At 42.1% G+C, this 26808-nt stretch overlaps 1 pseudogene; it reads right to left on the reverse strand.

The window, feature by feature from the left end:
- Positions 1 to 3930: 3930 nt before the first annotated feature.
- Positions 3931 to 26808, reverse strand: part of LOC135884116 (uncharacterized) — a 48952-nt pseudogene continuing 26074 nt past the window's right edge.

Consider the following 26808-nt stretch of genomic DNA (forward strand, 5'->3'; position numbering starts at 1 on the left):
AAGATTGAAAGAAGAGGAGACCAATTGATAGTAGCATGGTTGATGATAGGATAGACCTATGGATCAGAAGGAGAGCTTTAGAAATGAGCTGGCAGAGTCGGTGGTTATGGTTAAAAGTAACATCTGGTTAGTGGTCAGTGATGATTTAAACAGCCATGTTGGTGAAGGGAGTCCAGGAGGAGTGGTGGGTTAATTTGGCTTCAGTAAAAGAAATGCAGAGGGAGAGGATTGGGTGAGTGGTGTTTGTTTAATGGGTTTTCAATGGTGAACATGTGGTTTGAGAAAAGAGAATCCCACATGGTAAGACACTACAGTGGAAAAAGTAGAGGCCAGATGGACTATATTTTGATGAGATGTATGAAAATGGTGAAAGACATAAGGTTATACTGAGTGAATATGTGGCAGAATAACATAAGGTATTAATAGCTAAAATCCATCCTGAGAAAATAGGAACAAAAATGAAATTGAGGAAGAAATTGTTTTGGTAATTATGTAAGGGGGGAGGGAAAGGAAGAGTTCTGCCAAAAAGTAAAGAAAGGCTTTCATACCTTGCTGACAACAGTTAAGTCAGTGGAGGAAGAATGGAGGAAGTTTAAAGAATGTTTCATTAAGGCTGTGGAGACAACATTCAGAACAAGTGGGAAAATGGAGTGCTTTCAGAGAACAAGCTGGTGGGGGAAGTCTGCTGTCCAAGAGAAGTTAAAAAGAACAAATTATTGAAAGAGTTTGAGGAAGCAGGTCCCGATAATGAAAAATGCATACGAACAGGCAAAAGAAGTGGTTACTAAGTTAAGAGGAATTATACAAAAAGCTGGAGGAAAATGATGGCAGGAAATTGGGTTTTGGATTGTCAAAAAAAGGAACAAGGAAACACAAGATATGGAAAAAAATCTTTGTGTGAAGGATGGGAATTATGTGGTGACTAACCCTAAAGAAGTGGTAGATATGGAAAAAAATATTTCCAAAGGCTGTTAAATGAGAAGAGAAAGTTGTGAGTGCAAGCACTGCTGATAATCATAGGGAAGTCTCAAAAGGTATCAATCTCTGCAGAGGAGGTAGAAGAAGCACTGAATATGAAGAATGGTAAACAAGCTGGTGAAGATGAGAACTATTGATGTGATCAAGGCAGTTGGAGGTACTGGATGAAGCAACTTCATAGATCACTATGTGGTTTGATGGGATCAAGCGAGGATACCAAATGACTGGAGAACAGGATTGATTTGTGCCTCTTTGGAAGGATAAGTGTGAATGCAAATGATCCCAACACCAAATAGGGGCATCAAGACAGCCTCTTAAGCCCTTGAAGAGTTTTTTGGAGTCACGGTTGAGGTGCAAGGTGTAGGAAAATACTGAAGACAAGAAACATGGTTTTAGGAAGGGAAGGAGTACTACAGATGCAATACTTGCAATGAGATAGAAATTTGACAGAATGATAAATGGAGGGTGTAACTGTGATGTAGCATTTATTGAGCTTGAGAAAGCATATGACATGGTGCTGTGGAAGCTGGTGTTTGGAATATCGAGATGGATGGGAGGGGGACTGCAAGCAGTGGAGACAACAGAGGAGCTTTATTGAGGGCAAGAGCTAAGGTGGTAACAACACATGGAATTTCGGAGAGTTTTGAGGTGACGGTGGGATTGAGACAGCATGCTGAGTCCACTTCCCCTCTACCTTTGTTATGGAGTTAATTAGTAGGAGACCCAAGCTTGTGGGGAGATGGAGAAAATTAATATACATTGATGATATAGTCCTTTTGTCTGACAGCAAAGAGAAATTGGTAAATGTGGTCTTACAGTGGGAATCTGTGTTTGAAGCCCATGTTTGATGGTAACTGCAAAGAAAACTCAACTTATGCAAGCAGAGAAGGTGGAAGACAAACTGTTGACTGAAGTTTCAGGAGAGAAACTGAATCAGAAGAAATAATTTGTGTACTTGGAGTACACTGAGTGCCCTCGGAAGAGAGATCTGGAGAACTGAAAAGAAGAACCCAACGTTCATGGGTGGCAGTGAAAAAAGGTAGCAGGAGTGCTGTGGGATTGGCAATTAAGTAACAAACTGAAAAGAAAAGTGTATGCTACATGTGTCTGTCCCTGCCTGCTCTATGATTTGGAAATGGTGGGTCTTACAGAGGTGGAAGAAAAGAAGATACAACAGTGGAAAATAATATACACTGAGGAGAATGGCAGGAGAGACAGAGTGAGAACAGAAGAAATTAGGGGGAAGATGATAGGCTGGAGAGTGCATGTTTTAGGTGGGCTGGACATGTGATAAGAACGACCAGCAAAGAAAGCATGGGAGGAAGAGGTCAGCAAGAAAGGATGTGGAAACTGAGGATACAATGGAAACACCCTGAAGAGAACAGGACTGAAACTCCAAGACTTCTGAACCCATGCGTGGCCCGGGAGGAGTGGCAAAGAACCATGGGCACCTCTGACCCCATGTAAACACGAAAAGGAGTCAAGAACTGACGTGATGGTATCCTTTTAATATCCCCTAAATATTACCACTGTTTTTAAAGAGGCCTCTAAATATAGAGCAGACCTCTCACAATGAATGTGTTAGGCACAGTGAGCTATCACTCTCCTCACAGTTGCATATGCCTCTGACTGATTTCATTGCATGTTGGTGACTGACAAACTCCCCGTTTTTTGGCTTTTTCCTGCTTTGTACTTCAGTCTGCCTGTCTTGTGGAAGTTTTCCATTATCCTGTTCTCAATATCCTGATGAATTTCTTCACTTTTGAACTGTACAAATCCTGTTCTCTTGCTTGACTTGGCTCCACTGAGCCCTAAATGTAACAGATCAATAATCTCACACCTACAAGTTCTTATGAACAAAACAAACCCGTAGGAAGATGTCTACTGAACAAAAACCTATTGTGACATATTACTGTGACACTCGCCTTTCAACATACTGCTCTCCCCACCCAATGCCTCCCACCGCACCCCTCACCTTGCTCTCCTTTGTCTAATTTAGGTCTCGATGCTGTAAATAGTTCCACCCAAGCACACCCCTGTGGGTTTTTTTTTAAAGTTTAGACCCTCGATTGTAAGGCTCTGATTTGTCTTTCTGAGTTGTTTGTAAAGCACCTTGCATTCCTATGGAACCACAGTAGTAATAATCAGGGGCAGTCCTAGACTAGCTGCTAGCAACTGGCGCCCTAGGAGAACCATGCAATCGACGCCTCCCACCCCCAAACCCCAAGGGCAGATCTATGCTGAGGTTTTTGGTAAACTGGGAAACATTTTGCCCCTTTTTTCCTTTTAATGTTTTTAAGTGTTTTTTTTTAACAGAAGCTTAATTATTCGGTTTGTCCGTCCGTCCGTCTGTCCAACCAATGTTTCTGAGATCAGATAAAATAGAGACACGAAATTTTCAGACACGAAATTTTCAGAATAGATTTGTACATGACAGCTAGATGATATTTCAGTCCGATTTCAAATAAAAATGCGTTAAAAATGTTAATTATAATTTTTATTATTACAAATCCAAAATCATCCATTATGCTATCCTGCTTTAGCTGCCATTCCCACCACATCCAGTATAGAAAGAAATAAGAAAACTCTTCAATGAACTTTAACCTGTATTTACAAAACACTCCAAATAAAAAACACTCTGTGCTCTTAAAACATGACTTTTCTTGCTTTAAGTTTTGAAAATTCAGTCACTAGTTCTTTTAGATCCAGTTTTCCAGCTATTTCATGCTCTATTGACATTATGGCAAGTCCAACAAGTCTCTCTTGCACCATCGTTGAACGCAGATATGTTTTTAACAATTTTAACTTTGAGAAGCTACGTTCCCCACTAGCTACAGAAACTGGCAAAGTTAAAAGAATGCGTAGAGCTATAAAAATGTTTGGAAATCTGTCTGTGAGTTTATTTTCACAAACAAACTTCAATACTTCTTCAGGAGTGGAATGTTTCTTAAGTCATCTTGAAAAAGCCTGAAGTTCACTACACAAATCTGTAGCATCAATGTCTTTTGAATTTTCATGAGTCAATGCCAACTCCAGTTTCATACAAAATTCTCTCATCTGTTTTGCTGTTTTCTTTTGCAAGCTGTGGATATCCTATAGAAAGACAAATACTGACTCTAGCTGCTGCATCTGTTGAAATCTTTCATCAACCGAGTGAATAGCAGTATCAAGGACTGCAAAGTAGAAATTCACTTTGAACCTTTGTTTTGGGTTCTGAATGGGTGTGTCTCGTCCTTCAGACGAACACTGCTGTTTCTTTTGCCGAATTCGAACTGGCTCTGGTTCAAATTCTGTCAGAAAGTCTATTTCTTCAGTAAGCTCAAGAGAATCTACCAGTGTTCTTTCGAACCCTTCATCACTTCTGAATTCCTCCAGAATATGTGTAGTTTGCTGCAGTTTTTACATAACAGAATGTATGTTCAAGTTCTTTTCCTGAAGCTGCTTACTAGTGAGGTTAATCTCAAAAAGGATATTACACTACAAATGAGTGAAGTCAAAAATTTGAACTTGGAAAGGCCATTCGCAAGAGCTTCTGCATCTGAATGTGCCGTATTGCCAGATGATCCAGTAAAGGTAGTATCATCAGAAATTTCAATTAGGGCATCATAAATGTTTCCAAGTTCATAGTGAAGAGGCTTCAAAGCATCAATGCGACTCTCCCATCTTGTCTGACTTAGGCCTTGGCTACACTTGCAGATGTAGAGCGCTGGGAGTTAAACCAGCCTTCGGAGACTGCAGCAGGGAAAATGCTGCTGTGTGTTTACACTGTCAGCTGCAAGCGCACTGGCGTGGCCACATTAGCAGCTCTTGCAATGCCACAATGAGCAGTGCATTGTGGTAGCTATCCCAGTGTGCAAGTGGCTGCAGCGTGCTTTTCAAATGGGGGGTGTGGAGTGTGACAGGGAGTGTGTTGTATGTATGTGGGAGGAGAGACTGTGTTTTGGGGGGCTGAGAGTGTGTCAGCATGCTGTCTTGTAAGTTCAGACAGCAGCAGACTCCCCTTCCCCCCACCTCTCTCTCTGACATACACTCACAGCAACAGCATTCCACAATAATGGTTTGCTTTGTCCCGGAGCAGATAAGCATGCCGGCTGTCAGAAACGGAGCTTTGAAAGGGGATATCCGCATGCCTGTAGCCGAGTTCAAAACAATGACAAGAGTGGCCACTTGATTTCAGGGAATTATGGGACGTTTCCGGAGGCCAATCACAGCGTAGTAATGCAACACATCGTCCACACTGACACCCGGGCATTTCAGCCAGGGCGCAGCAAGCTTTATGCTTCTCATGGAGGTGGATTACCAGGAGCGCTCCAGCTGCAGAGTCCAGGCACTCTGAGTGCCTTGCCAGTGTGGACACCTCAGGAGTTACGGCGCCCGGGGCTGATTTAATGCACTCTTAACTTGCATGTGTAGCCAAGCCCTAGGTGGTTTCACAGTTAGAGAATTCACATGGCGAGTCAGACTCTCCCAACAGCGTGTTGAGCCTGAGAAAAACCCATAAACATGTTGCACCAGATCAAAGAAACTGCTTGCCTCCAAACAGCATCTAGCATCATCATTGACAACCAAATTCAGAGAATGCGCACTGCAAGGAACAAAAAAGGCCCTAGGATTGATTTCCATCATTCTCCTTTGCACACCATTGTCTTTACCCTTCATATTACTCCCATTATCATAGCCTTGGCCACATAAGTTTTCAACAGATAATGACATTGTTTCAAGCTCTTGTAGAATAGTTTCAGTCATAAATGCTCCAGTCATCTCCTTCAGTGGTATGAAACCCAAAAAATGTTCCTTTATGAGCACTTCAAAATTATCTTCATCTGCAGACTTTTCCATATTCACAAAAGGAATGATCATCGTCATTTGGTCAACATGACTTACATCTGGTCCAGTATTATTGAAAAGTATTTTGCAGAATGGGCAGCTTCTACAATTTTCTTTTTAATGGCATTTGCTAGGATTTGAATCAGTTCATTCTGCATATTTTTTCCTAAGTAATGAACCTCTGTTTCATGATTAGTTATTTTACATAGATGCTCCTTCATGACTGGATCAAACAAAGCTAGGTATTCAACAAATTTTAAAAAGTTTCCATTACCTGGAGTGTATAATTTTTCATTTCTACCGCGGCCGCGGAATGCTAAATTTTGCCCACCGAGAACTCTCACTAAAGCAATCAGACACTCTAATATTTGTTGCCAATATTCTTCTTTTTCCTTGACCACAAGTAAATTTTCTTCATTGATAGTTTTTCCTTTTTTGAATTGTAATTCAAGTTCTTTCCAATTTTGAAAACATTCCAAATGTTCTGTACTTCTTTCATGTGAAGAGAGAATTGAAGATATGTTTTTCCAGTCCTTCGAACCATTTTCAGTAAGTGACGTACCAATTGCTTGATTTCTAAACAACTTGCAGCAAAAGCAAAACACAGAGTCCTTCGACACTGAATATTGTAACCAGTTTCGATGAATTTCTTCCCCATTAATGAGTTTCCTCTTGTAATGCTGAGCAGAGAATTTTGTTTTATTTCCATAATTAGGGAAGGGAAATTCATGAACTTGTTTGGGTCCATGTTCCACGAGTATTTGCCACACGCTGTCATCACATCTGGGCCATGAAGCTGGGTCCTCATACTGTAACTTGTTTGTAACTTCCTCATCCTTTCTTCCTTCCTACTTCATTTACTTCAATTTCTGCATATGTCTCTGAAGGTGAATAAATTTTCTCCACTTCCATATCAGTCTGATGCTGTGAGCTGCCTTCATCTAGAAGTAAGTTTCCATCATCTTGAGTTTCCAAACTGCTTTTTTGTGGATGTGAGATACCCTCATCTCGAAGTAATATACCTTCATCTTGATGTTCCAAACTGCTTCCATGAGGATGTGAGCTAACCTCTTCTCCAAGTAAAGTTCCTTCATCTGGATGCTGTGAACTGTTTCCATCTTTATTTGGATTAAAGAGAAGATATTTCAGGAAGGATCCCTGCTGTTTTGCTTGGTCCTTTTCTTTCTCAGCCTTTCGTTTACGATACTCAGCTCCTGAGGGTTTTCTTCTTCCTCTTTTTGCCATGGGGCATTTGAATATTGTTATGTACTAACTGTGCTCCCGACTGCAAGCATTATAGCATTAAGGATGGCTGACACACCACATGGTTGGCTATTTAAACCACATTGCAGCCATCCCAACATGTCTTTTCACTGCTTAAAGGTTCAGTGATTAGTAACATACACTCACTTACCTATTAAAACAGTTAGTTACAGCATTTACATGGAAACAAAATGACCTTTTTCGACTTTATAACCCGACACCGGTTGTTTGGAAAGTAATCCCCTTCCTCATGGTTACCCGCTTGGAGTGTAACATCATCACTTTCGTAGTCTATTAAGCATTAACACTGTTACTTTTCTTTTATGGACCTTATTTATTACATGTGGACCAGTTATAACACAGAAAAGTTCATAATTATATAGCCCGATAATAATGCTAAGGTTTAATAATGCTTAAAGATACTCACATTTTGGATTTATAATGCTGAAATACGTTATTCTTTATTCTTTGGCACCAAGAAACACAATTTTACACAGCATTCACTCGATTCTTAACCATCTACCTGCAACGTGTGTTAAAATGACCATTTGACATGTATCAACTCGCGATATCTCCACTCTACATGAATTTCCAGCTATGCGACCTTGATGTATATTCGAGTTAGGTGTCACTAGCATTGCAGCTCTTGCCACTGGCGGATGTGTTTAATTGTGGCTGAGTTATTGCTTATCAAAATTGTGGAGTGGATCATCTTGACCCTACATCACAAATTGAAACAAAATTTTGCTCAAATATTATTTATTTTTGCAGTAAATAAAAGATTTGACATATTAATAAATTCTCAGAAATGTAGAGAAATAAATTATAATTCATATTTCCTCCGTACGCGCACAAGAGTTGAAATAATGACATCTTGGTTATTTTATTTGTATTTTTTTCATCTTTTTTGTTTTTTTTTCCATTTTATTATTTTTTTATTTGATTTTTTCCCTCGAACTTGGTGCCCCATTTAACTTGGCATCCCAGGCAACCGCCTAGTTCGCCTATATGGATGGGCTGCCCCGGTAATAATGAAGTTGTGATCATTCTACTCTCAGACTGTAGAGATTGCCCATGCTGCCATCAAATGTACTAACAAAATATCAAAACTTCCAAACCATTTAAGGTAATGAAAATGTGCTCCCCAAAAGTGTGTGAATCATAAAACAGCTGCATTACACACTAGCCCCCTTCAGCACCGAGCAGCAGCATCTCCTGGCTGATTTCAGAATATCAAAGCTATCAGCATAAAAATTATACCTGTAATTGAGCAGCTTTGACACTTACATCATGTAGACATGGGGTGCACAGAGCAGGTACATGTTGACAGGATTGCTACCCATGTCTCCAGCGGAGACTGCTGCCTAAACATAGCACCTTAGACTGCTCGGCCATCCTGACCTGCCCACGGCTTGATGTGATTGCTAATGCACAGCTTCTGGGCATGATCCTGCAAATCCTTACTTATTTGAGTAATCCTTATACATATAATCCCATTGAAGGCAGTGGGACCACTCACATGAGCAGACTACTCAAATGGTTAAGGGGTTGTGTGATTGGCCCCAGGGTTAATCATTCAGCAGATGAAAAAGAGTGAAATTAGTTCTTTGAAGACCATTCAGAAAATACAAAACACTTAAAAATTAAGTACGTTTAATAAATAGCTTCATAACAAAGGAAACCAATACACAAATAGAACAGATAGAGAAGCAATCAGTTACAAGGACTCACTCTTGTCCTTGGACCAAAGAAACATGTTTAATAGTTCCCAATTAGGTAAGGGAAAACTATACGTTTTAAAAGTCAGAGATTGAAATCAAATTTAAATTTTCAGAACAGAATGTGATCAATACTCTTATTAATCCCACCTACCTCAAATTCTCTTCTCTATTGAATAAAAAATATTGCAATCATGAGTGACAATCTCAATTTCTTCTGGAAATACATTTTCATTCTTCAGTGTTTTTAATTTGCCAAAGGGAAAATGAGACACTCAGCTAACAAGTTCCTTTAAAGGAAACTCTGCCTGTTGGACTTTGGGGGAAACATTTCAATACAATCTTTGGAGTGGACCAGAACACAGAGATCTGGATTCTATTCCCAGCTCTGCCACTGGCCAGTTGCTTCACTGCTTTGTGTCTCAATTTCCCCATCTGTAACTTGGAGGTAATGATACTGAGCTGCTTTGTAAACTGCTTTGAAATCTATAGATGACAAGTTCTATATGAAAGCTAGGTGATGGTATGATTATTATGGGGAATTAGATGCATGCATTTTACTATTGCAGCAAACAAGAGTTTCATACCCCAGGGGCAAATCCTTATCTCCTTATTCATATGTATGATTGACTTCAATAGAGCTAGTCACGCAAGTAAAATAAATGGGGCTCTGTCAGTCTCCATGAACAGGAATGAAAATCTGCCCCTTTTGCTTTTTAAAGCTATGATTAAGTAGTTACTGTGCGTAAAGTAGCAATAGGTCATCAGTGATATAGGGACTCCCGGATCTTAATTCTTCACGTGCATGGGATGCACTTGCTCACTTTACAAAGCCAAAAGATAAAGTCAAAATGAAAAGAAGGCATTGTTTTGGATATGGGAAAGCCTAACAAATCAGAATCTGCTATTGGCTTGTCACCATTTATTTAAATTAAAAGTTTTTATACTTGAGTAAAAAACCGCTACAAGCAATGTTTTGGATCCTATGGGGAGAAGTGGGGATAACTCCACTCACCTGTATCTGTTCTCCCCTCAGAACATACACACTGAACTCATAACCCCATGCAACCTTTTGTATATGTATGTCTACACTTCTGTTGAAATGTTCCTTGGTTCCATGTTCCTTGGAGTCTGCCATGGTCTTCTCAGTTACAATAGAGATGGGCACACCCTGAAAAATGGGTTCAAGAGCCAAATTTCTGCATACTTCTGAGATGTTTGGATTTGGGATTTTGCTTTTGGCCTAGCTCTAGTTGCAGTGAAGCTCCTTACTGGCTGTTATTCTCCGAGTCAGTACTTGCATTGCTGGCTTGTTCTGTAATTTGTTTTTAGTAATTGGTGACTGGCTTGTTTTCCTGAAAGCTAACAGTGACAACAGTTGCCCTGATACAAAGTGAATTATTTAGGAGGAACAGATTGGAATATGTACTGTACTTTCTTCAGGGACTACTACAGACACTCACTCTGAAAAACAGAGGATTCCAGAACTGGGCAGCTGGAGTCATGTATCTCCCTCTTGTGGCCTGGTGGGATAAATCTCTCTGTAACATGGATGCAGGATGGTTGTCTGGGAGTTCACTGATAGATGAAACTTGAAAAATAAAGTAGTTTACATTTTAAAAATGGTTCTTTACCCTACATCCCCAAATCATTCCTTCTTTATTTAGCTTTCCCTTTTTAAAAGAAGCAAATAAAATCCCCAATTTGAAAAAAACAACAACCATGCTCAGATTTCTCAAACCAAAACACTGAATTAAAACCCCCTTAAGTTTGGGTAGGTTTGAATCTGGATCAGAACTTTGTGAGTATCCCTATATCTATAGTGCACCAAAACCACAGATTCAAATAATTCTTGATTTTAATTAAAATTGGACCTGGATCTCAACTTTATATCCATCTATGTACCAATACCAAAGAGAGACAACTCCTATTCACGCCCATACAGCACTATTTAACTATTCCCCCCATTCCCCATGTGCAATAGTCACTGAAACAAGGAGAGATTATTATAGTGCAAAGGTGAAACTGACTAGATAGAAAATGTCAAATATTCAAAAAAATGCTTGTACTGTACATGCAAGATAAAGTGTTCATATATTACCGAGAGGGGCACTAATATGAAACCCTTTATGTGACATCTTCATGTTTAGTACTAAGCTGTGCTCAGTTAGTGTAGTGAATGTGACAAGTATGTGTATGTGTAATGTAGTGTATGTGACAATTTTTATATTCTCAGCACAAATAACACAATTTGCATAATTTCATCAAGACTCTGATAGAAATACAGAATGTTTCCTTTTCCTTTTTGCTTTCCTTTGTGTCCTCTAAAGTTTATTGCTATGCTTTTTGGATTTCCAAGTATTTAACAATATTTACTATGACCATCTGTTTTTTGTTTTTGTTTTAATTTATTTTTACTCAGAATTTCTCTTTATCCCTATTTCTCCTTTTCAGACCTTGACAGCGGTCTTCAAAAATGGTTCTTTCTGCTTTTGGAGAAGAGGCTGTGATCAACTCTGACCTTCTCACGCTTCTTACAATGGTTATTCTGCTGTAAGTGAGAATCTCTTTTCAGAACTCCGTCATACTTCAGGATAACGAAAGCCACTGGTTCCATTTCTTTATCAGAAGAGCCACTCCATCAATTGAGGACACATTTTTAACTTGATTCTCTTTGAAATTGGCAAAAAAATTCTCTATATTGACCAGTAAGCAACATTCTTTTTTTCAAGATACCTTAAACCAGGGGTCGGCAAGGTTCGGCACGCGGCTCGCCCGGGAAAGCACCCTAGCGGGCCGGGCCAGTTTATTTACCTGCTGACGCGGCAGGTTCGGCCGATCGTGGCCCCCACTCGCCGCGGTTCGCCGTCCCGGGCCAATGGGGGCGGCGGGAAGCGGCGCGGGCCGAGGGATGTGCTGGCTGCGGCTTCCCGCCGCCCCCGTTGGCCCGGGACGGCGAACCGCGGCCAGTGGGGGCCGCGATCGGCCGAACCTGCCGCGTCAGCAGGTAAATAAACTGGTCCGGCCCGCTAGGGTGCTTACCCTGGCGAGCCGCGTGCCGAACCTTGCTGACCCCTGCCTTAAACGTTTCATTTGTTTTGATACATTTGAAATACGGCTCTGATGATGTTGGTTTTATATTTCCTGTTCCAGGAATTTTTCTTGTGGATCATGTCACTTCTCAGGACCTTTCTAAACCCAGATTAGCTTTTGTTATTCACAATAGAGATACCATTGTTTTTTATCTTGTTGTAGAGTTATGTACTTGGGGCCTAATAGCATAGATGTCTATTGAAGTCAAAAGAGAGCCTCTCCTTGATTTCAATGTGTTTGAATCTGGCTTGTAGAGATCCAGAAATGTGAAAGATTCATTTTAATGTGCAATCAGCTACCTGAATGACTGCTTAATAATGTAGTCTTTATTTACATGATCACAAGTTGTGCTGTATAGATGTATCTCTATATCACATGGGGGTATTTGAGAAATAATTTTGTATTAGTAAAGGCTGTATCATAATGCTTGTGGGAATGGGGCAGAGTTGAGTATGAACATGGTATATATTAACAAAGTCTTCTATATATTAAATTCCAAAGTAATAGAGAGATTCCACACAATATATAAATATTTATCTAATCAAATAGGATGTTTCAGGGAAAAGAACTACAGATGTGCAAATAACCAAGTTGGTTTTTTTCTTTGTTCCATGGCTGGCGGGGGGTGTGGGGGAAGGGGAGTGGGGAAACGGGACGGAATTCATTTTGGGACAACACAAAATAAACATTTTTTAAAATGTTTGCAAACCAAAAATCGCTTGACCCCAAAACAAATGTTTTATTTCATTTGAGGTTTTTACCTTTAAAAAAAAATCGGAGAAAAATTCAAAATGAAAAATTGTTTCAAATAAAATGTTTTTTTTCAAAAATATCAAACACAAATATTTCATCATTTTCAGATTTTTTTTTCAACCCCAAAATTTGGTGAATTCAACATGGATTTGCAAAATGTTTTCATTGACCTGAATCTGCATTTTTGGCAAAAATGTTTTAACCAAAAAAAATTTTCCGGCTCTAAAAAGAACACATTAGCCTTTGATATTTTCAGACACATTTATTTTAAAGGTAGATGTAGACTATTATTGTTGGGAAAGTGAGAAGCTTGCAGACCTTAAAGATGCTTGCATGTGCACGTGTCAGTGTGTGCGTGTGTCTCTGTGTGTGTGTGTGTATATCTTAGACCTAAAGATCCTGTCATCCCCCAAAAGATTTGGGTTGGATATTCTGAGTTACGGGGTTGTTGCTGAATGCCTTGTACACTCCATGCTCCCACTGAAGAAACCACATAACCTAAAACTCTAACTGTGATGCTAATAGGATTTGTAGGATCCGGCCCTGGTACAGTATTCAGGTAGTTTATATATTTATATTTTGATTGTGAAAGTCAACGCCACTTCAGTGTAAGCAAGACCTGATTTCTTTATTTGCTTGGCACAAAGAAATACAGAACATGTAATCTGATGACATCTATGTTTTCCCTCACATTTGAAACCAATTTTATTTTAAGACAACTGGATTAAGAACAGCAAGCTGCAACAAATTGCTCTTGCTGTAGCAAGCTTCCCAGGCATATTCCAATAAGCAAAGCCCACATATTTCACAGAGCAAATCTTAGCATTGTTGTTATAAAAAGCCAGGTTGACTCTACTGTATTAATGAGTGCTGACTCAAAGTTTACAGTCTTGCCAGAACTGAGGGCATTTGACTGAAATCTTAATTTCCACACTTGTAGTTTGGGAACCAAATATTTTCACTATGGGTAATGTCAGGAAAATGTCACTTTTCTTCTGTTTTGAAATTCTTTGGTATGCAATGAACAGCATCTCTCCAAATTCCCCCTCTCATTTAATCCACCATTCTGACTCTTGTGCTACAGAGCAACGGATGGTGTTTACTGACCTCCTGCACTTCTAATCCCTTCTCTTGGAGATTGAAATGGCTTTTCCTGATGTCACCATGTGAAGGCTCAGAGTACATGCCTCTCTGAAGTCTGTAGGGTGACCCCAAGCACTAACAGATGAGAAGGCAGTGACTTTCACTTATGAGAGCCTGTTTCAGTATCAGGAGTATCTGAGGATTTGTTACAATAGTCCCTTCATACTGTTTGATTATATTAAACAATTAGGGTCCAATTCCGAATGCCTTTCACATCCAAATCACAAGAAGCACAGGATCTGGCCAACTCTGTGCAGAATGGGAGACTATTTTCCTGCCATTGCATTGTAGCCTGTGCATTTAGTAGTAAGACTTGAGCCATTTCTCCTATTTCCCTCTATTTTTCCAAATGATATGCTAAAGCTGAAAAAAGTGATGGGCTTAATCCATAAATTATTGGGTCTATGGCCTGGATTTTTCAGAAGGTCAGATAAGATTATCATAATGGTACTTCCTGGCTTTTAAATCTATGGATTCAAAATCATGTCAGCTATTACTTACATAGAGGCATTGCACTTTTCCATACACAAGAGCAAGTATATGCTTTTTATCTGACTTTATTAAGTTTATTTTGTTCTTTCCTGTTAACATTTCAGTGTCTTTGGGGGAGAGAGAGCATCCTGTTTGTCTCCATTGTGACCATCTGTTCTGAAGTTAACATACAATGGTTGCATGGACTAGACAACAGAATTCTGAGAGATTTGAAGGTAGAATACACAAAGAAAAAAGTGCAATAGTTGCACGTGGAAAATGCACCACAGGCATCAAAGTAATTATGAAATCAGAAATAATATAAAAATAATCTATGAGTTTCCCCCAAATGTTCAGGCTTCTATAGAACAACTAAGAAATATAGTGTTATATTTTGGTGTTTCTATTGTATAATCCAAATGAGCTCCTCAAACCCCAGAGAACCTATAAAGCAAAATATCTTGGTGCATTTTAAAATCAAGAATCCTAACTAAAATACTTAGTTTTCCACGTAGAATAGATACTTTCCTAATTTGCAAAACTTTTAACAAGAGGGCAGGGGGGTCATCCTGACCTATCGCCTCCAGAGATCAAAATGGCTTTGAACTCTCCCTGCTCCTTTAATTTCTGCAGCGTGTTGGCAGATGTATCACAAGGCCCTGATTTAAGTATGTTCTATTAGAACAACACTGATGGAAGATTTAGTGAATTTGTTGTAATTACTATACTGGCAATTCACTCATGTTGCCAGAAAGAAGGCAACGTTTCATCATGATTCTGGTGAAGGGTCTCTTTAGCGTTGTCTCTAATTGGGTTGTCACAGTTAGGATGGAGAAATCAGCTCATAACCTCAGCTGCTCAGGAAACACGTTTCATTTCCTGAACAATTTTCAAGTGATTGTCCCTTGTATAAAGGGCAAATCATTATTTCATATAGACAGCAGAATAAAGGGATGAAGAAGGGACAAATTCTCCTCTGGAATCTTTAGATAATACAGTGTTCATAAAACTTACCAAATATACTCGTGGCAACTGAGGTTTCAGTTACTCCTGCTACCTTTCTAGCTGCAGGATGCTCACTTAGGTGCATAGGACTCCTGCCTGTGAAAGCATAGCAGGATTGGGTTCTAATTTAGTGGAAGAATATTGTGTACGTTTTAAATTAGAGGAGCCAATTTAAGATAAAGCTACATATAATACTTCCTTTGGGTAGGAGATACAGCACCTGACTTTGAAACAAAAATGGTAGCCCTTTTCCATTCTGTTACTTCAAAAATATAACTAATGTGTGCATTTGAATTAAATGTTCCTTTTTCTTACCCATGTAATCAAAATATTTTAATAAAAGTGTTGTCATTTATGAGCTCCTCTTAAAAAAGGGATGGATAAATCTTTTCAATTATTTTTGGGCTTACAGAACTAATTTAAATGTGTGATTGGATGGACAGGTACCTTAGAATGATATGTTGGCCACACACTGTCATCAAGGAAAAGGATGAAGATTCTCAAAGGTCTGTTGGGAAGAATGAAAATAAATTTAGTCTCATCCTGGGAGCATCCTTGGCTGAGAACAGAGGCAAGGTCTCAGGCTCTTCTGGATGGCTGAGTATGTAGCCCAGCTAAAAGGTCTCAGATGTCCCTCACTTAGAATGAAAGTCAAGTTCAAACTGCGTGAGGTGAAACATACACAATTTTAGAACAAGAGTGAGGTAAAATATCCAGTGAGTTGGGATTAGGGCTGGTGGAAAGTTTTCAAATTCCAGAATTTGGATGATATTTCACTACCTGAAAAAAAAATCTGGAAAAAAAATGGATAGAAATTTTAATGAAAAAATGTTTCATGGTGGTTCCCCCCCCCCACTTTGATCAGCTGTGGAGTTGATTGACAAAAGGGGAAAATTACAAAAATTCACAATTTCCTCCAGCTTTTTTTGAGACCAGCTCTAGTTAGGCTCTTAAGTAAGAAAATAGCTAATGTAACCCAAAAGTATTTAGTTATGCCATTATTTTTACTAGCGTGTTGGTGGCTTTCAGATCTTTGCTTTTTTTTTCATTTGTCTAACTCTATCCCCTACCGCTATTAATGGACTAGTGAAAAAGATCCATCCATTGATAGTGTTAGGCAGAGTTAGAGAAGGAATAGTCTGTCATCATTGTCTTCTAAGCTTGATATTTGATCGTGAAAGAGGAGCCCATGGAGACAACACCTTTTAGCGCTTGGTAACTTAAAATATATAAAATAAAGTTCAAATTGGTGGCAAACAAAACTTATTTTATTCTCATAAAAAGATCCACAATATATTGTATTTTGTGATGGCCTGATTAGATAGGAATTGGGGGTTGGCACAATTTTATCCATCACTACCCCAATGTTATCCCAAATTGGAGTGCTTTTAGGTTTTTCTTGGATGAGTTGAAAATTTAGAGCATGCTTTTTGAGCTTAGGAGAAGTCTGTGCTATCAGGTAGAAGACTCCCTCCTTCCCATCCACCACCACAAACTAGACTGGCAAAAGTGAGTGCTCTCAGAAAGGGCTAATAGACACAAAAGGAAAATTCTATCATCAGACTCAAGGGGAACGCTGATTTTCTGTCACATGTTACTGGGTGGTGATATTACGCATAGTCTTCCAAGTTCTTTTCCTTAGTGTGCGAGCAAATGTTCAGTCTTGACGTATGCTATGTTAATTTTGGATTATGCAAGGTGCCATGTAGCGGCAACAATCTTTGGAGAAAGAGCTGTGCAAAAAGCAGGAGAGTTTGCTCTCTACATTGGTCTCTGATTAGAGAGAACTGTTGAGGCAAACATGCTCTGTTGGAATTGGGCATTGATGTTGGGCTAAAATTCCTGAAAAATTGGATTGCCTTGCAAGCTGTTTGACCACCTCTGTTCTAGGACTGGTGCATGTGTAAATAAAACAAGTCTCACTTAGGGATGCAGACTCTGGGTATTTTCAGATTTCTATTCTACCTAAAAGCTGACCTATACAGCCTTAGACATCCGCAACCATTGGTAGACGAGCAACACTGGTATCAATAAGGGGGAAAATACAGCTGTACTTGGCATGGTATATGATCCCCCAGACTGTTCCATTCTTGCTCAAAGGTTATTAGTCCAATCTGACTTCTCGAAATCCTAAAAAATTCCAGTTAAGTTTTCATTACTCTCTTGCTATTTTGTAATGAGAATAATCTTAGCTCTTTTGCCTTACTGGCTTAGTAGGTGAGATAATGTTTTTTTCCTCAACTGATTCATCCCTTTGAACACATTCTCTTAGTCAGAAACATGAGCAAAATTTCACTGACAGGCCAAATCAAGGCCAGACTTTACAAGTTAGTCTTGTAGCATCGAATGTCCATTCCACCAGCATGCAAACCACTGTGTAAATTAATAGCTAGCTTCTCAAATGCATAAAGCCTCTCTGCTGCCTGAAACTAGCTAGCTTCAAAAGCACTCCCAGCTGCTAATGAGAGTTGGGTTTTATTCTCTAATGACCTCAACTTTTATATACTTTCTGAAAATCTGAAGTTTCACCTAAAGTTCAGTGCAATAGTGTTCAATCAAAAAGTGCTTGGATGATGCCCTGGGCAGTGCTCTGCAGCCCCAAGCAGCATGATTAACCAGATAGAGGGCATGACCAGGCCTTTTGACTCAGTGCATATCTAATGCCATTGAGGGGCAACATACACTGCTCTTTTTTGGAGGAGCAGTAAGGAGCACTGCTTAGTCCTGCTTCCTAGCTCCTCTATGCTATTCTACCCCCACACAGTCATCAAAAAAGCAAAGATCTACTCCTTCTCCCCATTCTACTGTGCCCCTCACTGGAACAAAGAAAAGACTTTTGCTGTTAGTGATAGAAGCTGAACTGGGTTCTGACTTGAAGGGGGGATATAACAAAGCACTATTTACGGCTTCTCCCTGGTTATATCTATATATGAAAGGGTCGCTGAGAGCAAAACACCCAGAAACAACAGGGCGTGAACTCCTACTGTTTCCCCCTCCCTAGAATTTTATGGCAGGTTGTATTTGACAGGAGTTTGGCGCTTTCCTGGAAAAGAGGGAGGCAGACTTACCTGCTGCTGTGAGTATGCCTAGATGTACCATCACTTCTCCTCTCTCTGCCCATTGTATAGGGCCAAATCCTGCCCTTGAATGAATAGCTCCAATATGGCTCTGATTGCTGGCTACCCTTGAGTCTTGCTATTTAATTCTGTAATTTTCACCTCTTTGGTGCTCTACAGTTAAGTTTTGTATTCCATGTTCTAGCAGCCTGGATATTTTTCTATGGGAGAACTGATACACTGTCATGGAATAGCCATCAGTAGTCAGCTGTAAAATTCTTTCCCCTGGAATAACATAGGGTATAGATTTTTCCATATGGCTGGTGAATGCTTAAAGTTCTTTGCCATCTATTTCCTTGCCCTTCATAGAACTACAAGGATTCCCCAATTTAACCCTCACCTTTAAGGCCACAAATTCAGGTTAGTAGCAATCACCAATCGATTAGCTTATGCTATGTGTCTTTGCCTGTCACTGATTTGGATGCTGAATTATAGGCTATGAAAATAGATCTCTGTTCAAGCAGCACAGAAATATACAAATACTGTCATAGGGCTCACTGTTGTTGGTGCAGAGATAAATTCATGCATCTCTCTGTGCCCCAAGGAAGGTTTCTCTAACACATGAATATAACTAAGCAAAGCTGCTACAAGCCACAGTACAATTAAATTACCCTGGAATGAAAATGATAAATCAGTATGTCCTTCTTATAAGCCCCCACGGCTGTTGCACAGGGGAGATATAATTCTGCCACTGCTCAGAGATAATGAAGATGGTGAAGCTCAATGTGCATAGCAAGAAGCTAACAAGACTGACACTGTCCTTCCTACCTCTGAATCTTTCACGTATGGCATGAGATCTTTCCAACACAGAATGATAAATTCAGAAGTAAGGAAGTAGCTCCCATTTGAAGTCACCCACATGAGCTAAAGGCAGGATTTGGACCAGAATTATTGTTATTATTGTTGCAAAATTATTTGTGCTACATCTTTCTCTTCTACACACTAGACTGACAGTCAGGAGAAATGTTATAATTCTTTTAAGCCTTGGTTATCGCAGCTGAACTTAGTTATGTTTATACCTCTCTTGTACATCCCTCATACATAAGTTCCTTCATTTTACCTATTTACCAGTTGTCTCTGAAAAATTCCTAGGTTATGAAAAAGCCAGTATCTGGGTTTTATTGATTTTTTTTAATATCCACATTTGGGCTTTTTTGGGACCTAGCTCCTCACTCAAAGTCCCCACTGAACTTCAGTGTGGCCCCATCAGCTTCCGCTATACAATAGGGGAGTGAGACGAGCTGGAAGCCAGGTCCTGGCAGCTGAAACTGCCCAGCCACAGCAGTGACAGACCCGAAGGAAGCGGAAAGCTGTACCCCATGAGTACTGGCCCATGGGCTGGACAGAGCTGCCTCCTGACCCCAGCCCTTCAGTGCAGCCCCAGTGGTGCTTGTGGGAGTCTTACCAGCTTGGATCTCATCTCCAAAGTGAACAGTCCATCTTTGCCAAAGGACCGGGAATTGGGGGAGGTGGGTTCTATTGCTGGTTCTTCCACAGACTTCTTTTGTGATTTCGGGCCACGTCACTTAGACCCTATCATCAAACATGAGTGCCTCAAGTTAGGCACTTATTGTAAGAGACCAGGGCATATGCAGTCTGGTCTGGTGGTCACAGCTGAGTGAGTGTCCACAAGTCAAGGTAGTAGTCAGTGAGCAGGGATCGGAATAATCACTAGAGTCATTTTCGATAAGCAAGAATCAGGTCCTAGTCAGGTTGATGTCAGAGACTGGAGATCAGAGATAGTTACCAGGCTGGAATCAGGCGATGGGGTCAGAGTTAGGCTGGGGTCGGAGACTGGAGAGGATGAAACAAGATGTGGTCTGCAGTCATAGCAGGCCAGAAGTCTGTGTGGTTGCCCAGACAACTTCCTGGGGCACCCGCCAAGGTTAATTAGTGCACATGGCCCATCAAACAACCACAGAGAGCTGTCACTCTGGACCCGTTTGGCAATGTGGGAATGTCAGCTATCCTAGACCCAGGTTCTAGTCCCATTGATCCTTATACCTGCATCCAGCTTTAGGCATCTAAGGCTAGGGCCTTGTCTACAATTAAGTTTGCTGGTATAGCTATGCTGGCAAACCCTCCTCATGTAGATACAGTTTATATCGGTAAAAATGCCCTTTTTTAAAGTATAATTTATATCTGTTCCCCGAAAGAAATTATCCTGCCAAAGCAACTTTTTTGCCAGTATAACTGCATCTCCATTAGGAATTTTGCTGGCATAGCTATGTCAGCCAAAAATCATATCCCTAACCAACATAGTTATGCTGGCAACGCTATGACAATCTGTGTCTTCCCTGCAAAAGAAAAAGATGTGGTTTGACATCATTAGCTAACCCAAGATCACTATCTTGATGTAAAATCTCAGTTGAAACAAGGCACAGGTAGTTTTTACCTTGATCTAGGAGGTAGTCAAGGTCAATCCTATACCCCTCCACGGGGTTGACCTTGACTAGTTATACTGAGGTAAAGCCACAGTGTTTTGTCTCCACTAAGGCTATGCCTACACTGAGGACCTTACAGCGGCACAGCTGTACTGTGCCACTGTAAGGTCTCCCATGTAGCCACTTTTTGCCAGCAGGAGAGAGCATCTCCCGCTGACATAGTGCTGTTCACACCAGCACCTTTGTCAGTGAAACTTACGCTGGTCAAGGGTGTTTTTTTTTCACACCTCTGACCAACAAAAATTTTACTGACAAAAGTGCAGTGTAGACAAAGCCTAGGATTTTACATCAACAGTTATCCTGATGTTAAAAACATACACATATTAGCAGCGAAGATATAGTCAGAATCAGAAGTGCATGGCATCCACAGTCCCAAATTGAAATCAGTTTAAAATATTAAGCACTAGAGCAGGCTGAACACTTTCAGTTAAATTTTGATAGAAAATTACTTTTGTTGCTTTTGCATCATCATTGGTGATATGTACTTCTAGGCAAATCAGGTCCTCTGTTAAATCTGTGTATTGCCCTCTCACTCAGTGATTTTACACAGGAATAACTCATAAGAACTTACTAACCAGTTCCATGGATGATGCACAAGGAGAAGGACACCCTTAGCTTTGCTAGCTCTGCAGGACAACCAATAAACAAAGTAGTGCAGTCTTAAGTAGCTGAGTCTGTGGAGAAAAAGGTACTTTTTCACATAGTTACTTTTCACAGTAGAACTACATGTTTAATTAATTCATATTTCAAAGATCAGATAGTAACATGAGGAGTATGGTGTTTTGAAGACTGTTGGAATTGCAAGTTTTACTCTTAAGAGTGGCAGTGGGGTTTTCCTGGTTCTGCTTACAGGGTAGGGGGCTCTGTCAGGAAATGTGCAATCAGACAGGGCCGCCCGGGGGGGGGGGGGCAAGTGGGGCAATTTGCCCCAGGCCCCGGGCCCCGCAGGGGCCCCCACGAGAACGTCAGAGGCTCCCCCGCGCCTCCGCCTCCGCCTTCCCCCAGCGCCTCAGCACGCCGCGTCCAGGAGCGACCCTGGACAGCGCTGCAGCCGCGTGGCCTGAGCTCCTCCCTCTTGGAGCGGCGTGGTAAGGGGGCAGGGCTCCGAGCTCCGGGCCAAGCGGCGGGAGCTCAGGTCCTGTGGAGCCACGCCACTGCAGCGCTGTCCAGGGCTGCTCCTGGATGCGGCGCACTGAGGCTCCAGGAGAGGGGGGAGGTGGGAGTAAGCAGCATGGTAAGCCCCTCTGAGCCAGACACCCCCTTGGCCCCCCCCCCAGCCCTGACCCCCAGCTCCAAGCCCAGCCCCTCTGAGCCGGGCACCCCCTGACTCCCCCCACAGCCCTGACCCCCAGCTCCGAGCCCAGCCCCTCTGAGCCGGACACTCCCCTGACCCCACCCCCCTGCAGCCCTGACCCCCAGCTCCGAGCCCAGCCCCTCTGAGCCAGACACCCCCCTGGCCCCATCCCCCCACAGCCCTGACCCCCAGCTCTGAGCCCAGCCCCTCTAAGCCGGGCACCTCTGACCCCACCCCACCCCCAGCCCTGACCCCCAGCTCCGAGCCCAGCCCCTCTGAGCCAGACACACCCCTAGCCCCATCCCCCCACAGCCCTTACCCCCAGCTCCGAGCCCAGCCCCTCTGAGCTGGGCACCCCCCAACCCCATCCCCCCACAGCCCTGACCCCCAGCTCTGAGACCAGCCCCTGTGAGCCGGGCACCCCCCGACCCAGAGCCCAGCTCCCCACCCAGCCCTGGGCAACAGTAGTGCCACCCCCAGGCAGCGACAGCCCATTGGCACCAACCATTACCATCACCCAGCGACAGGCCATTATATAATTGCAAATGTATACATACCATTAAAGCATTTAATGTTTTTAAATAATGTATTTTGTGTATTTTCAAATTATTAAAAATTAATTTTTGAATGTATTTCACTGGTTATTTTTTACATTTCCAAATACATGTTACTATAGTATTGCAACTTTTTTTTATGGAAGGGGCCCCCGAAATTGCTTTGCCCCAGGCCCCCTGAATCCTCTGGGCGGCCCTGCAATCAGACACAGTCTGCAGAAAGCCAGCATAGAGTACAGTCAGAGGAGTTGTGCCCCTCTGTTTTAGGGAGCAACCTGCTTTGTCTGTCTCTGTTCTGGAGTTCTTGTGTTTATTGTTCTGAATTCTAAGAAATAAAGCAGTGTTACATTTCAACCTTCCAGAAAGAGTATTTTGTTTTTATCTAATTTCTTTGTGTGTATGTCGTGAACAGGCGCGGCTCTAGCTTTTTTGCCGCCCCAAGCACGGCAGGCAGAAGTATTGTCCGATGGGTTAAAATGAGGCAATTTCAATGGGGAAATGATGCCTTCCTCAATGGGGAGGTATGCTTAGTTACATTTTTAGTCCCATAAGACAATCATTTCTCAATATATATTGCATTTGTATTAGCTATGGGTGAAATTCAATGCAGGACCTTTGTAACATGAAAGCCTCTGCTGCCCCTGTGTGAATGAGTGGGATGAACACCAAACCCTGCACAAGCCTAATAGACCTGTAATAGGGACAGGCTAGAGAAAGGTCCATGAGAGCTGGTCAGTGCAGTTTCAGTGGCCCTACTACATGATATAAGCTGTAAAGAGTGATTGCATCAGCTATTCCAGCCTGCAAAGTGCTGGTTTACAAGCACCCTAGTCATCACAGGGGTCACAGGTTAGTTGGGTAGCTTTCATTTGACTTATCCTCTCCTTCACAGTAAGAAAGGCTGCGTAATTGGGATTTATTCAGGCTAAATTAATTTCACCTAGTGGGCTTAATCCTGCTCCTACTGGGGTTAAAAATCCTCTTGACTCCAGTGGAAATAGGACCCCTCCCATTTGCAGTAATCCTCCCAATCACAGGTTAATGTATCTTTTGTGTCCTCTAGAAATCACTTGGAACCCAAGAGCAAGAGTTTGTCATTATATACTCAAACACCCATTATGTTCACGACCAGTGGCGGCTCCAGGCACCAGCGCTCCAAGCGCGTGCCTGGGGTAGCAAGGCGCAGGGGGCGCCCTGACGGTCCCTGCGAGGGCGGCAGTCAGGCCACCTTTGGCGGCTTGCCTGCGGGAGGTCCGCTGGTCCCATGGCTTCGGCGTACCCGCCGCCGAATTGCCACCAAAGCTGCAGGACCGGCAGACCTCCTGAGGTCCCTTCTAACTCTGATATTCTATGAAAGCCATGATCTCTCTAGCCATTAATTCTAAAGGCAGCATTTATTTTCTCTAATGACACTGGGGTTGCTATGGAATTCAGCTCTGCTCCACTTGAAGGTCATGCACACAGTTACTTACACACATGCTTAAATGATTTAATGAAATGTATGCAGACTTTTATGGAGGCAGCTTCTGATTTATTGAGTATCTGCAGTGTGCTTGGCACTGTCTAAACATCAGGGAAGAGTCAGTCCCTGTCCCAAGAGAGTTACAATCTGTCTTGGCAGAGCAAGTCAGACAGACCTTTAGTGTTTCTGAGAAGAAATTGCTTTTTATCTTTTTTAAACAGCCAAACACTTTCCTCCCCCCAGCAGTTTGAAGTCTTAGCAGAGTTTGATTTGTGAAGCACAATCTACATTTCAATGGGATTAACATTTTCTGTTGAAAATGGGTTTGGTTACTATACATCAAGCAATAGAAAGGGGAGTATCATGGTTCCAGATCTCTGACTCTGCCACTTCTATACAGTTCTGTTAGACCTAGTGTCATGGGATGGCTGGCCCCTCTAAAGGGATTCAGGGCCCGTCTACTCATGCTGGCCTTCTTTCAGGAGAATGTCTCCATCTTGGTCTACTTGTAAGCAATTAACTGCCTACGTACCTGGCTGGCAGCTAACTGGGAACCTGGACCTGATAAAAGGCTACTAGAGCTCAGTTAGAGGGGAAAGGGTGCTCCTAGAAAGAGGAGGCTTCCAAGGAAAGAAACCTAGGGTGGGACTGCTGAGATAGCTGCAGGAGACCCAGCCTGCCAAGAGCTGTGTGCTGCCTGGGAGCCTGAAGGGACTCTGCATCAGCAGCAAACTGGTAGGAAGTAACACAAGGAGCCAGGACATTTAAGGAGAAAGCACTGGGATGGCTCTGTAAAAAGGGGCCTGGAGTCAGTTGAAGACAGTAAGTGGCCCAGGGAAACAGCAGCAAGTCTGAGGAGCAGATCTTTGCTGTTTAATAAAAGGTCCTTTGGCCAGAACCCAAAGTATAGGGTTCCCCTACCAACCCTCAAGGAAGGGGATGCAAATGCTTCCCTAACACAAGGAGGGGACAAGGACTACTAAGCCCAGAGTGGGGCTGAAGGCGTGAGATAAGGCTATTGGACTTCTGCTTCATTGGACTCTTTATTACCCCGGAAGGGATGCAGCCTATAAGTGAAATGGCCTGAGGGATGAGTCATGAGAAGGGGCAAACCACTGCAGCCATGAAGGGGCTGCCAGAATCTAAGAGGCTGCTGCCCCATGCCTGGCAATGAAGGGGTGCACTGGCTGGTGAATGACCCCTGCACACCTAACCTATACTTAAAAGATTTTCTGGTATAGCTATACGGACAAAACCCTCTGCATGGAGATAGCTTGTTCCAGCCAAAAAGAGCTTTTGCTGGTAGAGTTTGGTGAATGGAATAAGCTACACTGGTGAAGCACTTTTATACTGGTATAAACATATTTAAGTGAGGGAACTTGCTGTTCTAGAAAGGTAACAAAAAGTCACAACCTTCCTCCCTGCCCTCTGAACCAATATAGATATGTCAGCAAAAATGTCTTCTGTTGCCTTGCCTTATTTCTCTTGAATTCTTATAATTGTTTCATTTGAGGTTGGTCAAATTGAAGGTTTGGTCAACCAGTTGGGGATGAAGTAATATGGGGATGATGGAAAAGTGTCTAGAATATATACTGCTGCAACACCATCAGTGGAGTTACTGGAATAAGGCCCCAACTGTCGAGCAAAACCTTACGCACATGCTTCACTTCTACCTTGTGAGTAGTCCCATTGATTTCAGAAGTGTTACGTGTGTGTGTGTGTGTGTGTGTGTGTGTGTGTGTGTGTGTGTGTGTGTGTGTGTGTGTGTGTCTTGGTGGGTTCAGGGCCTAAACCTGGAGTAACATGATGAATAGGAATTTAGTTTTCATGAGAAGTGCCAGATTGACAATCCTTAAGACTAAAGTCTTCTATTTATACAACCTGTGTATGTGTTTATATAACATAACTCGTCCAATGAACTATGCTGGTGACAGGACACAATGTTCTTTCAATAGCTTGCAACAACTGGCATGAGATGTTACAAATCTATATTTTATCAGGGGAATGAGTTTAAGTATATTGTCTGTGATATCCCTCTCTTACATACACACACACAAAAGACTCACCTACAATACCTAGTACAGATGCTGATGCCATAAACATTTATAATCTTCCTGAAAGATTAGTGTTATGTTCTTTAATTAGTTGTGTTCTCAGCACTCCATGCATGCCTTGTTATGACTAATATTTATTGGGGGGCTGCTTCACAATACTCATTGCTATTATGCTGATCCTAATTCCCTGACCTACATTGGACACGCCATCCTGAATCTTTAGGTCTTGCAGAGTGCCTCATTGTTATTGGATATGCCCGCAAATACTAAATCCTACATCAGCAGTTCTCAACCAGAGGTCCGGGTCCGGGGGGACAACGGGGGGGAGCTACCAACAATTTTCAGGGGGTCCTCCAAGCAGGGCTGGCATTAGACTCGAAGGAGCCCAGGGCAGAAAGACAAAGCTGTGTCATGCGGTGCTGAAGCCTGGGGCCCCGAGCCCTGCCACCCAGGGTTGAAGCCTGAGCAACTTAGCTTCACGGGGCACCCTGTGGCATGTGGGACCGCAGGTAACTGCCCTGCTTGCCACCCCCTAATGCTGGCCCTGGCTTTTATACGCAGAAAACCAGTTGTTGTGGCACAGGTGGACCATGGAGTTTTTATAGTATGTTGGGGTGGGCAGGGGAGAGGGGG

The sequence above is a fragment of the Emys orbicularis genome, chromosome 9 (genome assembly GCF_028017835.1).
Source record: "Emys orbicularis isolate rEmyOrb1 chromosome 9, rEmyOrb1.hap1, whole genome shotgun sequence".
NCBI lineage: Eukaryota > Metazoa > Chordata > Testudines > Emydidae > Emys > Emys orbicularis.